At 41.0% G+C, this 17529-nt stretch overlaps 1 long non-coding RNA gene across 1 annotated transcript; it reads left to right on the forward strand.

The window, feature by feature from the left end:
* Positions 1-16895: 16895 nt before the first annotated feature.
* On the forward strand, positions 16896-17529 carry LOC134466411 (uncharacterized). Its single transcript, XR_010038293.1, has 2 exons — positions 16896-16993; positions 17189-17529. It is a non-coding gene; the product is annotated as an uncharacterized LOC134466411 (long non-coding RNA).

A 17529-nucleotide genomic window follows, 5' to 3' on the forward strand; every position in this document is an offset into this window, starting at 1 on the left:
ACATCAAAAGGTCCGTTTATTTGATCATCTTCAACAGCTACATGAGTCAACAGTCAACATACGTGTGTCAATACTGTATCCCTGAGATTATTTTCTGAATTCTTTACTATGTGATGGTATTCTACAGTATGCTCAGGATAAAATGTGATGCACCACCATGGTATTATCAGAGAGGACCTCTCTGGTATTATATTATATTATATTATATTATATTATATTATATTATATTATATTATATTATATTATATTATATTACGGTATATTATATTACATTATATTATATTATATTATATTATATTATATTATATTATATTATATTATATTATATTATATTATATTATATTATATTATATTATACATCTTACCTGCTTGGTCATTTATCCACAATTATGAGTGCTAGCCATAAGAAATTGAGCCTGCGTTGTATGTCACTATACCAAATGGAAAGAGTTGAAGTTACTAGTACGTAATAAATGGTCTGAAAACTTGGTGCCAAAAAGTCCCAGGACAGGAAGTGGAGTAATCACAAATCACCTGAATTAATCTGTGGCCTACTTGGCTGCTCTCGACGGGCCCGAACAGAACCCATCCCTATCTGAGTGAAAGGCACAACAGAGATTGGAAGTGGCTGCGCGGGGAATAGGCAGAGCTTCTGCTTGATTATCTATAGATGATTTACCGTCCCCAAGCCAATGGCCACACCATCCCGGCCGGTAAAACATATTATGGGAGGGTTATGATTCCTCTCTTGCAAAGGGAGAGAGAGAGAGAGAGAGAGAGAGAGAGAGAGAGAGAGAGAGAGAGAGAGAGAGAGAGAGAGAGAGAGAGAGAGAACCTCCAACAGAGCGAACCATCTCTGAACTGTCTCTGAACCATTTCACAGACCACCACACCAAGATATACCAGTCCATCACTGTTTATCGCACATCCATACTGATATATCTGTCTCCACTACAGTGTCTGCGTGCACTGTGCGCGCGGGCGTCGTGATTGGCAGCCAGTTTCTGATCAGCATTTCTCAGCCTACGATACTCTGCATGCAAAAAAGCGAATAAGAAAAAACAAGACTAGCGCATATTTTCATGCTGAGGCTTGGCAGGACAGATGCAGCGAAGCATATGTCGGGAGCACAGTTCATGATCCTGGCAGACATACTGTATCTCAGGGTAAGAATACTGCAGTTGCATAACTTACTGTTGTATGCCGTTCACCGAGCCTTGTTGAATGGAGGGTTACTTAAAGACCTTTGGAAAGTCTTCTTTTGTGTAGTCCATAATAGCATTTGTGAATTGCTTACACAAAGCCTAAACACAGATAATCACTTTTTCACACACAGCAGCATGGATTTTTTTAAGCACTTTAGTGCCCCTTTACAATACATGGGACATAAACCATATGTGTAATTAAACACACACCTTTGCTAACCACCCACAAACCCCCTGTAACCCACAAACATTTTCTGAAACTAACTGCTCTTTAAACAAATGAGGCTTTTATGCAGTTGCAGATTTTTTTTAATGAGGAGTAATAAGGTTTCTCTATGGGAGCATGGTTGTATGCTCTTCTTTTACAGATTGTGATATAAGCTCTTGCTATGAGTTGTTTGTACACACTCTGGGAATGCCATCATCTGCACGATGTGCTGACACTTCACCGTTAAAAAAATGTACTGTGAGTGCACACTCAGCATCAATGCAATCAGGAGCCTATTTATATATTTTCAATTACAATTAAGTGAGTGTTGACACCTGAGAGACTGCTCTAACATTCAAATGATTATTATGGTGATGCATGGCGCGCTGATGAGCTCTGATGCATGTAAGTGCAAAGATACTGATCTGATCATTTGCTGATTTGTTACGGGGAGGCTGGCCGTCCATACTAAGTGATATGCAAACCCGAGCTGACTTATGGATATGTCTTTTGATGAACTGCGTAGGAGCAAAATTGATGTTTTACTGTTCAATGATACAGCTTAATGAGGTCATTTCTGAAGGTGAACATATTTAAAAATATATATATTATGTCTCTGAACATAAATATGTTTTATTAATTTGAAATACAGTGGTAGTGGCATCACATTCAGTCTCGGGATGTGAAGCCAAAGAAAGGGCCATTTCCTGCTGTGTTATACTGTAATTGCCGTCTGCATGACTTTTATTTCTACCCTCCTCCAGAATTATGCTGCCTCCTGCAGTGATTTTCAAACTGTGGGCTGGGGCCCACTGGTGGGCCATGAGGGTGTTCCAAGTGGCCCTTGAAATCGTTTTCTAAAAATCAAAATAATATTTCTGAGTGTGTTGCTTGTTGACTATATATTTTAGTTTCATTCGTTATTGGGCCAGAGGTGGGCCCCGAACATTAGTGAACATTTCAAGTGGGCCCCACGTTGGAAAAGTTTGGGAACCCCTGCACTACAGACTACACTATTTGCATGATGGAAAGCTGGATGCTAACATCTCCCCAGTAGTTTACCATGCACAGTAGTAGGCTACAGTGCAGTGCATCAGATCAAAGTGTCTTAGTGGAAGTCCAGCCCATGCAGTCCGCTCCCAGACAGGAACTCCTACAGGATACATGTCTACATTTCCTTCCTGCTGCCTTTGATGACAGAACAACTGAGATCTTCCACCTCAGAAGGTTGACGTCTAACCTTGTCTGCCCTACCGCCGTAATCAGCAGCAGCCCTCTACAGTACAGCATCCTGCCTGAGCACAAGAACCAGAGGTATCACTCTTCTCCTCCACATCAAATGAGCCCGCCTAAGGTTTAATACATTGATCTTGACAGTAATAACACTAACAATTTCTCTTTCTTCTTCATGCCGCATTCATGACCAGCCAGTTAGCATCTGCTGCAGCAATGCCCGAGCATATTCGAAATATTGTTCCAATCACCATTGACAATTAGTGTGGAGTTGATTCGCATTATGAATCATAATCTTCAACACCACATCAGGGAAATGGCTTTGGTCATATGAGAACCGCGCTGCTGCACACAACAAAAGTTTATTTTTCTCAGACAGATGCTGTTACGGAGAGCACAATATTTTTCTGTTCACCTGTATGAACTGAAGTACCATGGGATTTCTAACGCTAGAATTATTTTAAGTGATGTATTTTAGAAAAAAATACTATGCAGGTCTTCACACCACTAGTAGCTCCATGTGATCTAGTCAATGTGACACTTAAAGTATATAACTACTCTCAACACAGCCCAAAATCAAAGAGCATGTGTCTCACAACACCAAAATTGACACTGAAAAAACATCATCAAATAATCCTGACACTTCTTCCTGCGTGCTTAATATCTCACCTTGCAGATACCCCTTTCTGATCACGCTCCTCCAATGATTAAAAGCAAGCATGGAGTCGAGGTCCTGACATTTAGCTTTTCACAGTTTCAAAAAAACGCACTCTACAAATTCTGCTTAGTATTATCACTGTGCTTCACTGTGTGAATCTCATCGTCTCATACATGCAAAGTAGATGGTTTTTCATTTTGTAATGGTTCTCATTACAGTGCAATAGTGACTGGTAAATTCATCTGATGAAAGGAACTGATAGCCAGAGCCCCCTCCTACTTTAAAAGTCTAATCATTTTGGGCTCCTTTTCATCCAAGGTACTTTTCCCAGGGACTTGGCCCAAGTTCTATCCATTATCATGGAGAAAGTAATGTTTTGATATGTAAATCATTTAATTAATTAGACACATCTCTTAGTTCATCAAGGAGGTGCTTTTGGGCCAGGAACTTAAAGGCTTGTGCCTACATTTAATTTTTGCCTTCACATTTATATTCTGGGCTTGTTGGGGGTGATTGCGGATTATTGTCAATTCTATACACACACACACACGCACACACACACACATACAAAGATGCTTCGCTTTGGTTCGAGTTTATTAGTGAGCGTTCTGCTTCGTGAGTCCTCCTTTGGAGGACAAAAAAATCCTGGTAATATTCAAATGTGCCATTTGTACTGTCAGAACGGGACGTGCATGCCGCACAACACAAGTCAGTCCAGAGGGTCTCCTCCTCCAGACATTCTCTGACTGGCTGCAGTCCTCTGGCAAACAGTGCCGGCCAATAAGACTGAAGCACTGGAACAAACAAGGTCTTATCAGGACAGTGCAGACACAGATCAGACCAGCCCTTACATAATAGCCTGTGAGGCAGCCCGATGTGAAGACTAACCAGTTCTGACGTTAACGTTAGCGTTGGCTATACTTTTCCGTCATTAATCTCACGGCCAAGACTTGGCTCTCTGCACACTGTAAAACGAGGTATTTAGCGTGGATTACTCCAGATGCAGGTAATGCATCTGTCATGGCCAAGAGCGTTTCATGACCTTTGGCGTGTCACGCTGACAAGGCCTGCTCAAAGTCATTTGCTTTTTTTTGTTATTTTTGGTGGGTTTTTTATAGTCATGTTTTTGACTGATGAGAAGAGACACAATTGCTTTTTTCTGTTATTTTTGGTGATTTTTTTATAATCATGTTTTTGACTGAAGAGAAGAGACACAACTGCTTTATAGGAAATATGTAAGCTCTCCTACTGATCTTGCATGCGGAGAAAAACACCTTAACAAGAAATGAAAACATGAAGACATGAAAAGCTATTGGAAAAAGTGTGAATGTCAGTCACAAGCATTGTTTCTTTTTAAACAACATCACTTGATATATTATATTTATGAAAGCAGTTAAAAAAATAATGTGAATTATGTAGATTAAACATTACACGGCATACTCAACCTCTTTTGGCAGCCAAACCGCAATTTCGAAATGAGGGAAGGCATCTTAACATTGTTGATTTGTATTTTCATATCCAAAAGGCTTTGCAAATACAAGTTTAAGTCTTTGGAGTAATGGTTCTTCCGTGCCCTTGGTCTTTGTCATGTCTGAAGCAGAGCGCAAACTTCTTGGCTCAAAAGCACTCAGCCAGTCTCAGGGTGCCAACTCAAACAATGGGAGCAGTAACACATGAACTAGTGTCACATGCGTTAGCAACACATTGAATAGCAACAACGTTCTTCAAGGCGAGGTGCTCTTGTTTAAGTGTATGTGGATGAAAAGACTCTTAATAAAAAAAAAAAACATTTATAGGTCACTGTCACTGTCACTGTCAAAAAATATGTTTTTGTTAGGATCCACTTTGGTAAAGTTTTTTTTTGTATTCGCCTGTCTTCACCACAGGGAAAGGTGTTCCTCACGCAACCCCACCACACAGCGCCACACCTCACCTCATCTCACCTCACCTCACACTTATTACTATTCTGTTCATCTCGGGCCTAAGTGAATGAATTCAGGAACCTGCATCAAAGACAGGACAGACAGGATTTCTGAGGACAACACAAAGAGGCAGCTTTTGCATTCTTGTACAGGCTCAAGATTACTTAGCCTTTGATGGACTTGGAATTTAAAACCAATTTGCTCCCCATAATGAGAATCTCCATTAGAGGCTGCGGACTAATTGAGAGAAAGTGAGGGGAGGGGAAGAAAAAGAGCTGGCGTAGTCTGCGGTTGAGCGGAGGGGGCGGGTGGTGGACACAGTCACATTTGCACATTAATTACCAGGCAGGTGCTGGCAGTCGCTTTTAATGGGCTGAGAGAAAGGTCGAGAGGGTTTTAGACATCACCCACCCCCCTTCCACCCCCCACCCCCAACTCACATCAGATCTTTTTTTTCCCTTTTTTTTGGATTTCACAGTTTCACTTTCCCCATTAAAATATATCAGCATCTTATTAATAGGTTAATTGACTGATCGCTTGGGAAATTTTGTAATCAGATTTTTTTTTCTTTTTAATGGAAAACTAATTACACTACAGTGTAACCTTAGAACAACAATGCAAAAAATGTGCATTGAACTGCCAGCCGCACATTTACTGTAGTATAGGCCTACTGTAATCCAACTGAAATGCAATGCATGCTTGAAGTATGAAGCAGCGAGAGGATTCTGTTTCAGTGGCTCTAACTTTTCGAAAAGTCCCCGAAGCAATGCAGTCCTCCGCCCTTCCCTCACTGCATTTTATGCATATCAATGTTAGCGTGAACAAGTCGGGACCACAGCAGCACCCCTTTAATGTTTTTTTGTGCTTAGTCAACTCTTTGTTAGGCACTCGCTGGGAATAGAGACCCTATTGTGAAATTGCAGAAGGCCAAGTCAATGTTGGAGAACACAGCATTTAAGATGACACATGGCAGCAATTATTTGATGCATTTTCCATTATTAATTATTAAAGTATACGGTCCCGTCGCTTCTGAGATGCCGATCCATCAAAACAAAAGAAAACTCCCCGCACAGCCAGAGGGAAATTAAAGTCTTTTGTTGCAGTTGAGCAATAACTCTCGAGGTAAATGTATTGCTCCCTTCCGCACACACCAGCTCACTTTGCACAGTTTCATTTTTTTATCCCGGCATCAGCATTTCTATTTAGCTTTGTTTTAGCAGTAGGAATCCATTTAACAGACAGGGACTGTTTCAGAAATTGCAGGGGAGAAAAATAATGACAGTCGGATGGCTGTCTTTTTGGGTTTGAAAGCTCTTTGAAAGGCGGATGAATGCTCTGTGTGTGTGCACCACTGGTCGACTGACGCCTGGCAACTGTGTGGGCTGCTGTTTCTCCCACTGTTCCTTCCAACCTTTATTCTTATTTCCATACCATGTAAAACGGCTCCGTTCCCGACACCTGCATGTGCATCTGAAAGCGTCCTAGCCAGAGCGCAGCATTGCCTGCCTCAGATCTGCTGTGCAAGGCAATCTGCTTATTTGTGAGTCTGCTTGAACTCGGGGTAATCTGAGGATAGGCTTTTGGTCTTGAAGCCCATCACAACCCATGTAAGCAATTTGGATTTCAAATTTAATTTATTCATCTGTTTACCGATGCTGGACTATATGTATACTGTGCAAATGTTAGGTCTGTGAATTGAATATTACAATTCTGTCAATTAAACATTCCCCTGTTGAAATGTGTGAAGACTGAATGGGCCATACACTAGCGTGTCAGCTGCTGCATGGAATGTTTTGGTGGTTTGTCTTTCCATGTCTGCTGTTTCAGTCAATATTTCAAAGTGTTCCTCAGCTATGGCAGGAAATGCAGAAGGATCAGATAGCTGTAAAAGGGACATATAGGCTACTTTATCACAACCTTTGACAGAATGTCCCTATAACTTATCCAGGTAGGAATGATAGCGGCTCTCTTATCAGCCCTGTGTAGATATTGACACTTAGCTGCGGTTGCAGATCTTGGGCCTGAATTCGGGCTTCCCCATATCTTCAACAAAACGCAAAGAAAAGAAAAAAAACCTTTATCGCTGCCTAGCCACACAAACTGCTGCAGAAGAGAGGAGACACCCCCACTGCCACCCCCCCCCCCTTCCCAAGGTTCATCCAGGCTTAGACTTTATTCCCCCCGCATGGTCTCTAGGTGGGTTGGACGGGGGTGGCGGAGGTCAGGCAGAAGATGATGGGCAAAGACAAAAGAAGAGAGAGGGGTGTATTAAAATGTTATCGGCCTGCCACATTTGGCTGGGGCCACAATAATCCTCAGGAGTGCCAAAGTGATCTGGCATTGTAATGCAATTCTGCGAATGGTGTGATCAGCTTGGCTCTCTGTGTTTGTGCTTGGCGCTGTGAGTCCGGCTGAAAAGGCAGCTAGGAACTCTGGGGAGGACCGAAGGATGCAGACGCTTCTGCATGAAGCTCTCTCACCGCCCTCTCTCTCTCTCTCTCTCTCTCTCTCTCTCTCTCTCTCTCTCTCTCTCTCTCTCTCTCTCTCTCTCTCTCTCTCTCTCTCTTTTCAGTCAGACTGCTCACACTGTCAACTAATCTGCACATACAAATGTGTCACTCTTGTGTTCTGTCTCGATAAGGTTTGAATAAAGGCAGAGGTTGGGTACAATCCGGCCCATGCGTTTCGTGGATGCTGTATTCCGGGAAAGAGAAGGATCAATTGGATGGAGGCCAGAGGAAAACCGACGCGGAAGATGTCACCATGCATGCGGAAGATGAAACCATAGCGGCAGTTCAGTATGAGTGTACAGTGACGGGAACTCCCCAGGAACTATTATTTTTCCATAACCAGATTCATTTGTAGAGAGCGGTTAGTGTGTTGTACCTGGATATATGGACTGTCTGTGTATGTGACACAGAGTAATGGGCGCTGAAGCGTCGCTTAGCACTGCTTAAAATGGGTTTGAAATTGAAGCATGACTCCTTATTATTAATCTCAGTGACGTTTATTAGATGCCCTTTCATGGCGTCGTGGAAAAAAAGAAGACAATGCAATAGCTCCAAGACACTGTCGCCTCCTAATACTGTGCCTAATAATCTTTCATTTCTGTGTTTCTTTCATGCATGTGTTTTATTCACTCTTATTGGCAGCCAGGGCCGTAACCCGACATTTTCAAATACTGAGGTCAAATACAGCGTGCTGTACTGCATATTGTACATTTAGAATGATACAAACACAGTATAACTCTTAGGTTTGTTTTCATTAATCACTGCCTTGAGGATAAATCATGGTGGTGGATACAGACTAAATTTATCATTGCTGATCATATATCCATTTTTATTATAGATAATTTTTACAGTACTGAAAAAAAAGTACAGAGGACATGACCTCTGTGTCCTCAGTGGTAGTTACGGCCATGTTGGCAGCTATAATCAGGAGAGCTTTGTTCACACCTTTATTTATGAACGTGTATAAGAACAGCACAGGCACCGTGTTCTCTGTAGTAATTACAGTGTGTCTGTCAGCTCCTGCTGAGAATCTTTAAAACAAGAGATTCATAATCGGATGCATGAATCGTTTCAAAGATTAAAATCATTATATCTTATTTTTAATGACAGCTGTGAACAAACAATGAAAGTGCAATAGTTTTACATGTCATCAGAGGCCCTGTGAATGAGAGGGGGAGTGAGTTCAAAACCATGCACGATATATGGATATGGCACCATTTTTTAGCCCTCTCACCTTCTCCAACTTCTCACCTCGTCTTGTCACTGCTCGGGATAGAACCCTCCGTTTGATGCTGAGGAACTCAGAGAGGAGACTTGACAGGGAAATATTTGCAAGCTGACAGGCCTATGAAGCAGGCATTAATTTAGCGATCTAAATAAAAACAAAAGGGCCCGCGAGACAGGCAGGGGAACAAGAAGACGTTCAGCTAGCTTGTCAGATCGTCCACTGGGAGATCCAGCTCAGTGAACCCGAAGTCATGCCAACAGAAAAATTACCCCCTGATTTCAGCTTGTCTAACCTGAAAGCTCACAAGCAGCGAAGAATACCCTATGGGGAAGGTGCACCACGCCTCATCCTACAAAACAATTTCGTACTTTTCCGCTCACTCAGAGAGGAGACAAGTGGTAAGAGCAGAGTTTGAGGCCACGGACAGAGGGGACAGGATGTTGAAAAGACATGAGGGGTGACTGGAATCACTCCATGGTTCCTCTCAGTTCCATGAACAACCCTTCAAAAAACGAAACACCGGAGTGGTAGCTGAATAGTTATTAACCCTAAAGCGACCGAGTGGGGTCATTTATGACCCCGGGCACATATCTTTGTACACCATTACTGTAATTCTGATCTGAGAAACTTGCCCTTCTATAGGAGTTTGTCAATACATAGGCTATGTTGTGCATGCTGTGAATGAATTTTGTGAGGATAGGCCAATCTATATGGAAGTTACAATCAAAACATTCGTGGGGTCATTTATGACCCCGAGAGGATCCCTGAGATACTCAACATTATAATTTCCATTTCTGTTTTAATTTTCAAACTCTAGTTTTTATATTCATGGTCATTAGACCTAAAACATTTATAATATAAACATTTATGATATTAAAATATAGGCCTAATATATTATAAATAAATAGGGCACCCCCTGCAGTGGCCAATCAAGCACATTTTGAGGGCATCCAAGTAGAATTTCATCTATTATTGCTCCATACATTGTTGATATCATTGCACAGTGATACTACACACATGATAAGAATGTGAAATGGAGGTCATCCTAATGATCAAAAAGAGTGGAAACCAGTTTACAGTGTAGAAATCAATGCCATATTTGGAAAAGTCCTGGTTGTACAAAGGCTCAAGCATCAGTTCAATCATCTCTTTGCTCTATTACATATGGCAGAAACATTTTCAGAGCTACAATGTATAAACAAAGGTTCAGAGAAATTTTGAGTAGGCATAAGTTTGAGACTTTGTTTTGTCTATGTAAATGACCAAATTCTCTATTTAGCAATATGCACATGTAAGTTTGACTACCTTTTAGCAAAACAACAAAATGTTCATTATTTTTTGCTTTAGATGAGGGACAAGTATGCCCAAGATGTAAATAAAATTGAATGACCCCCAAAAATGATTTATATAGTGGTATTTCTATATAAACCCCTTGGGTCATAAATGACCCCGCTCACAAAAATAGCCCAACACTTCAGGGTTAAAGGAACCATAATAGTGCCGTCCTGTGCTTTTTTTCCTCAGCATCTCTCCTTGCCACACTGTATTCTTTTTAAAAAAAATAACTGTTAGTGAGTGGGTTTCCTTTTTCTAAGCTGAACCGCAGTTGCCCCCTGATGTCTTGACTAAAGCACTAGTAAAATCTTACAATCTGAATTGTACCAGCACAAGGCAAGGGTTTAGAAATGAACAATGCATTCTCTTGCTTCTTTGAATAGCCACCCTCCAACACACTCATTTTGATGAACTACTAAGTGCATTTGAAGAACTAAGTGCAAGTGGGTAAGAACTCAGGCTTGTTGAGTTAACAAAGGAGTTTATACCGGTAAGTGTTTGAAAATTATAGTACCGCTACTTCTCCACTGAGTAGCTCTAGTATGTGAAGTCAAATCTACGGTGTTTTATGCGGCTCACACTGACGTCATTCATTACATAAATGCACTCTGTCTAACTGCCGACGGACACTTGAAAGCACACCTACGAACTATGAGAAGATTAATAAATGTTTTAAAGATCCCCCATTTCAATTAATCCAGTTAGCCTCTAAGTACATGTGGAAAAAACGAATGCAGCAACGAGGCCCATGAATCATACGCCTACAGACCTTGCTGCTAAATTAGCTGTATTGAGTTTGGGGAAGAAGGATCATTCACTCTAGGCCAGGCAAGGCAAGGCACAGCACCACAGATGTGCTGTTGTATATGGCTTTAATGGCTTTGAATCCAACCTGTTCCCCGCCCGTGGCTGACAAATGGGGCCGGTGGAACACGGGCGTCAATACACCTTTTTGGAGTTTTGGGGGACCTCAAGGATATTTCTGCTGAGAAACCTGATTGGTGTGTACCACTGCGCCACATCGCATCGCGCCACACCTCACAGACCAGATTTCATTTGTGTTACAGGGCTCACACACACACACACACTCACAGACTCACGCAGCAGAAAGTGAGGTTAAACTTCACCTACCGCATGTTTTTTTTTTCTCTTTCCTCACCCCAACATTTGTTAAGCATTCCACTCTCTCCCCCATGACCCCTTGCATGGGGAGCATATTAAGTACTGAAACCCACATACATAATTAGTGCTGGAGTTTCGCCTACCACTTCAGCCCTGGGACTCCATCAGCTAGCACACTGGGCCTGCTATGTCAGCGCTAGAGTTCTGGCGATTTTTTATTCCTTCCTTTTCCTTTTTTTCTGTACAAAGACTTTGTAAAATTACTTTGCGCCAAATTGACCTGTTTTGACCCACTGAGGTTTAAATAATGGAAAGGCCATTGGGATGATCAGATTTCAGCTGTGATTTATGAGGAAGCCAGGGGGAAAGCCAGGGAGACAAGAAGCTTTGCTGGTTGGCAGTGATCCTGGCTCTAATAACTCCCCGCGGTCAGATAACTACATGCATTATTTAGCACTCAACATGTGTTCACTCGTTATTATTTATTTATTTGTTTATTTAGCCTGTGATGGTGCCCACCTTCCTCAGCTGTGCCGGGCGCCTTTTTACGCGTGCCAGTGACTATAAACTTAAAATTGGCAAGGTGGTGCAAAGTCAACGGCGTCGGAACGGCTGTGTTTGTCTCCTTCTACTCTGGCAAAGTGCCTGTAAGCACAGAAGGCGGTTCTAAGATCAGTAGTGAATGTCTCGCCCATTACTCAAAGCAACAGCAACATGTCCAGCATTGATTTTCAAAATACAAGTGTATAGTAACACACTGGCCCACAGGCTGTGACACTGACATTAAGCTTTATAAATAAATGTAATATTTTGGATGATTAATAATTAATGCAGAATGGCACTTGCCAAGTGTTTGCCGTTTTTTTGTTTTCATAATATAGTACGTCGTTCCCAAAAGGCTTAAGGACAATTTTCTATTACCTACTTGTGACTGGTAGACTAGCTTCACATGGCTTTGCAGAGCTGTTTGGGGTGTTTGCTTTGAACATGATACAGTATATTGTGAGTTTATAAGTGAGTGAGAAGCTCATTTGCTCCAGATATGCATGAAAAAAATTATAGAGGACAATATGTGGAACTTCACTGGCATGTGAGAATATGCTGTATAGTCCTAGGCCAGTGATTCTCAAAGTGTGGTCCGGAGACCACTTGTGGTCCGCGACAGAGCTCAAGTGGTCCGTGAGCGGATTTCTACTTTTCCAAGACAAGGTAGCTGTATGCTCTTTTTGTATCATTATTACAAAGCTAAACAAAGCTTGTAAGGCTTGTAATGTGAAAAAAGTAAGTGGTCATATATGCAAATTAGCAGTGTCAAATTAGCACATGTCAACTGTCAATTCATTTGACAGGTGGTCCTTGAAGATATTTGGGGGGACAAAGTGGTCATCGATTTGAAAAAGTTTGAGAACCACAGTCCTAGGCAATTATCCACTGAGAAAATTGTGGTGTCTCACTTTGCATTGTTTCATTCTACCTGTGACGAAAGCGCAGTGTGACTGGGAATTAAATGTGATTAGTAAAAGCAACACACAGTTTGAAAGAAAGGCCTCAGAGGTCAATGGACAAACCCGAATATAAATTCCTGTTTTATGTTTTGGAAATGTCCTCCTCCACTCCCAAAGCTTCATATATAGGACGATCTATATACTACAGTCATACACTGTCATAACATCTCAGAAGAGATTTTTACAGCTTTGAAGTTCCTTTGCAGATATCTGTGACACTGAATCCGTTAATCAATATTGTATAAGGTGATGTAACTGAAAGAACTGTGTCATTAAACCGTAGTTCAGTGGAGTATTTTTAGTCATCAGGTAAAACGTCTAAATTGGACTTTGAAACATTTAACATCTGTTAAGTTATCATATTTGGCCTATCATCAAAGTTTCAAACATATTTAAACCAATTTGTAATCACTTCCAGTCAAATGGGAATTGATATGGCTTAAGAGACAGAGAAACAAAGATAACTGGGGACCAAACTTCCAACAAATCACACTGTAATTCAGTGAATACTTTAGTAGGCCTACCGCCTACGGGATTTTCCAGGTCTGAATGCAAATTTGTACATTACTTTCAATAGACCACGTGCTGTAGCCAAAGACACGTACTGGGACAGGCTTAAAGTGATACTGTCCCATTTTTGGAAAGAAGCTAATTTTATACCTCTCATTGAGTTAAATGGTTGAGTTTTACCTTTCTCCTGTACTTTCAACCGTTCTTTGAGTATGGCAGTGCAGATTTTACCTCCATGCTAGCAGTTAACATTGAGTCCTATGAGACCAGCTGGCGGCTAACTGGTCTCATAGGACTCAATGTTAACTGTTAGATTGGAGGTAAAATTTGCACTGCCATACCCAGTGAACGGTTGAACGTACAGGAGAATGGTAAAGCCCTACTATTTAACTCAAGGGAAGATGTAAAATAAGTTTATTTCCAAAAATGGGACAGTATCACTTTAAGTTAACATGACAAGGCCTTTTGTCAGAGTTGTTTTTCTTAGCAATTTCCAAAACCTTGAGCTAAAGTAATATGACCTTACTAATAGCTCTATTGTGCCCATGTTAAGGACTCCAGCCACCACAGCTTATATGGACTCAGTAAAAAGGACCAGGCAGCTCATTACCATTCGGTCTCGTCTCCATAGCAACCCCTCTAGCCACAGCCAATCGTTTTGATAATACTCGGCAGTTTTAAAGTCTAAAGCTGAAGTTAAGCTCCCTGACTACCCATATACAATTTCCCATGTCTACACTAAGACCAGGCGTTATCACTGATAATTCCATTGCCTTGATATTTTTTGTAATGTTCACACGTCATTAGAAAGCGTTATTGGATGATTGTTAGAAATGTACCACAGCTTGAATACTTTGGGTTACTTGTTGTGACTGTGAGATTAGGACATTCTGATTTTGGGGATCCAGCATGTCATCTATTTGTTCTTTTTATTTCAAATATTTTGTCAAACTCATAGGCTACATTTTAAAGCAATTCCTGCATAATGCATTCCCTCATAAGCTCCACATTCATATTGAAAATGCCAAGAATTCAAGGTCCTCGTTTAAGGTCTAAACTTCAAACACGCGATGGATTCCGGTCACACAATCAGATAAGTACATTCTGTTGGAATGAAAAACTGAGAAGTTATCAAGAACATGCTGGTTACTCTGGTTACATGGTTACATGGGTAGTCTGGCTGTAGGAAATGTAGGCCTCCATCACTCCCCTATGACCACTGATTTGGCTTATTATGACAGAATGGCTGCTTCAGAATGATGGGGGCTTCAGAAAAGTAGAGCCAAAAAGTAGAACCAATTTTGGGCATCAGTTAAGGCATAGCAAATAATAAACTGTGTTATCACTACTTTTCAACAAATAAAACACTGATTTGAAAACTGTTGGGGCCACTGTCAAAGGCTTGGAAACACAGAACGGCCAACATATAGGTAATACCGGTGTGGCTCATTAACGTAAGTCTATTAGCCTTTGGCATAGTTCTTTCTCACATAATCATCCAACAAAATCTCTCATTATTCGGAAACATAGGCTAAACATTTTGTGGATAGCTAAAAGATCAATGTGAGCTCAGCTTTTCTCATTTTGTCAACTTTTATGTCAAGAGACTAGTTTGTATTTCTTTTTCAGCTCAGGATAACAACTGCTCTCTGCATTTGCATATGCCCTTGCACTCTGAGACCATTTTGGCGATGCCTCCACGCTTCTTTTTTCGGGTTAATAGGTCCTGTTTTGATTAAGTGTTGATATACAAGTGTACACTGTCTGATAATTGAGGAACCTGAAAAATACTGCACATTTTTTCCTTTTTATAAAATTAAGCTTTTGAAGCAACTTTTTTTCACAAGCTTCATACAGTATACATGGCTTCACATGATTTGGAGTACAGAGGGATATCTAATCGTAATTTGGAGACTGTTTATGCATTTTGACAGATACTCTTGTTAAAAGAACAGGTAGGATCATTTTAAACAATCACCATCTGGATATTTGTGTTGGGCCCGTTCCCAATCCTCCACTCTCTCTCTTCCTCTCATAGTGTTCATTGTCTTATCCACAATGAAGGCACAAAGGCATTCCTATTAAGAATCTATGTTTTTAGGGGAATTAGAAATGGGCTGAAGGAGAACCAAGCAGAATACTGTGCAGAAGCACCTGGGCAAGAGGACCCTGCACCAGAGATGGGGTGAAGATTCACCTCCCACCAGAACAATAACTCTCGCACACAGCCAGCAATAACAGAACACACAAGTGTCCCTTGTGCGATACATCAATGATCCAGTCCAAGCTGTTCCCGGGTTAGACTCGAGACATGGAAATAACAGCATACCAAACAAACCAAGCTTTACTACACCCCAGACACTAGAAGTAAATTCTAAAATCAAGGCGTGCAAAACTGAGAACACCCAATGCCACAGGCCCTGTCAAATGCCATTCAGGTTAAGTCTATAATAAAGGGTCTGAATGTTCTCATTTCTGTTTTTACATACAGTATTTAGTTCTATTTAACAGGCTTTATTGTCAAATGCCATTCAGGTTAAGTCTTAATAAAGGGTCTGAATGTTCGCATTTCTGCTTTTACATACAGTATTTAGTTCTATTTAACAGGCTTTATTGTCAAATGCCATTCAGGTTAAGTCTTAATAAAGGGTCTGAATGTTCTCATTTCTGTTTTTACATACAGTATTTAGTTCTATGTGACAGGCTTTATTGTCAAATGCCATTTAGGTTAAGTCTGAATAAAGGGTCTGAATTTTCTCGTTTCTCGTGGTATATATAGGCTACAGTATTTATTTCTGTTTGGCAGGCTTTATTGTTCTCCCTGCTGCACTGTTTGCCACACTCTGTTGTCAGCTCCTCCACTCACCCCAGCACCAGCCAATTAGCCCCAATCAGCCTAAAGCAGACACACAGCTCATTAAGGACACCTGTGCCCTCAGACTGTCTGCATTTCCACTGAGAACTTCACTAGAAGTGAAGTACTCCATGGTGTTCCTTTGCGCTCATTTTTGTTATACACACTGCTGAACATTAACAATAAGTAAGTGTTTTGTTTGTGGTTAGAATGATCCGTAATGACTGCCGACTTCATGTGTGTTGGTGTGTGCGGTTGTATACAATGTGTTTAATAAAATTACTTTCTCCTGTAGGCCTCGACTAAATGCTAATCAGGTGTTACCTGAGGTGCTGTTTCCACGTAGCAGGATATTTTTTTAGCAGGGTATTTTTTTCTCCTGCTACGTGGAAACGCAACATGTGGATAAAAAAAATCCTCCATTGTAACAAATGCGTTTCAGACCCCTAAACAGGATATTTTTTTCTCCTGCTATTTTTTTCTCCTGCACCTGGATTTTTAAATATCTGCTACGTGGAAACGGAAGGCCAAAACCAATGCAAAACCAATACAAGCAGGAGAAAAAAATATCCACATATAAAAATATCCAGCTACGTGGAAACGGCACCTGAGTTTCCAGCGAATTCCACTGAAGAGGCTGCATGTCACAGTTACTCCTTAATTTGCCTTTTGCCCTTTGTTGTTAGACACACTGCTGAACCAAGTAAGTGTTTTTGTTTGTTTGTGTTTTAGACTGATGCATAATGATGTTACTTGCCAACTTCAGTGGCATGTAAATATTTCAGCTTGTCTGCTAACAGCTCTGCATTCAGTGAGCCAAGTAGTTATGCCAGGGTATGGTGGGCTACAATTGTTTGATACACATTTGTTTTTCTCGCTCTCCCTTTTTTTTTTCTAGGCTACTGCTGCAATATGGACAAAGTTTTCTTCAGCTGATTCCTCCTGCTAATGCCATTTGTGTTTGGTGGGTTGGAGGGTGGGGCCTATTGGAATTCTCCTTTCTCTCCTTTCCCTCCTTTTCCACAGGTGACACCACACGTCTCTCCAAAACCTGCTAATTCAATGACTTGTCTTTCTTGTGCTTGGGCAAAACACTTCCACAATAAAGTCAACTGTGAACACTGGAATCATAAACTGACAATGCACACTATATTACCAAAAGTATTCACTAACCCATCCAAATGATTGGAATCAAGTATCTTAATCACTTGTATAAAATAAAGCGCCTATAGGCATGCA

Source organism: Engraulis encrasicolus, chromosome 16 (genome assembly GCF_034702125.1).
Source record: "Engraulis encrasicolus isolate BLACKSEA-1 chromosome 16, IST_EnEncr_1.0, whole genome shotgun sequence".
Classification (NCBI taxonomy): domain Eukaryota; kingdom Metazoa; phylum Chordata; class Actinopteri; order Clupeiformes; family Engraulidae; genus Engraulis; species Engraulis encrasicolus.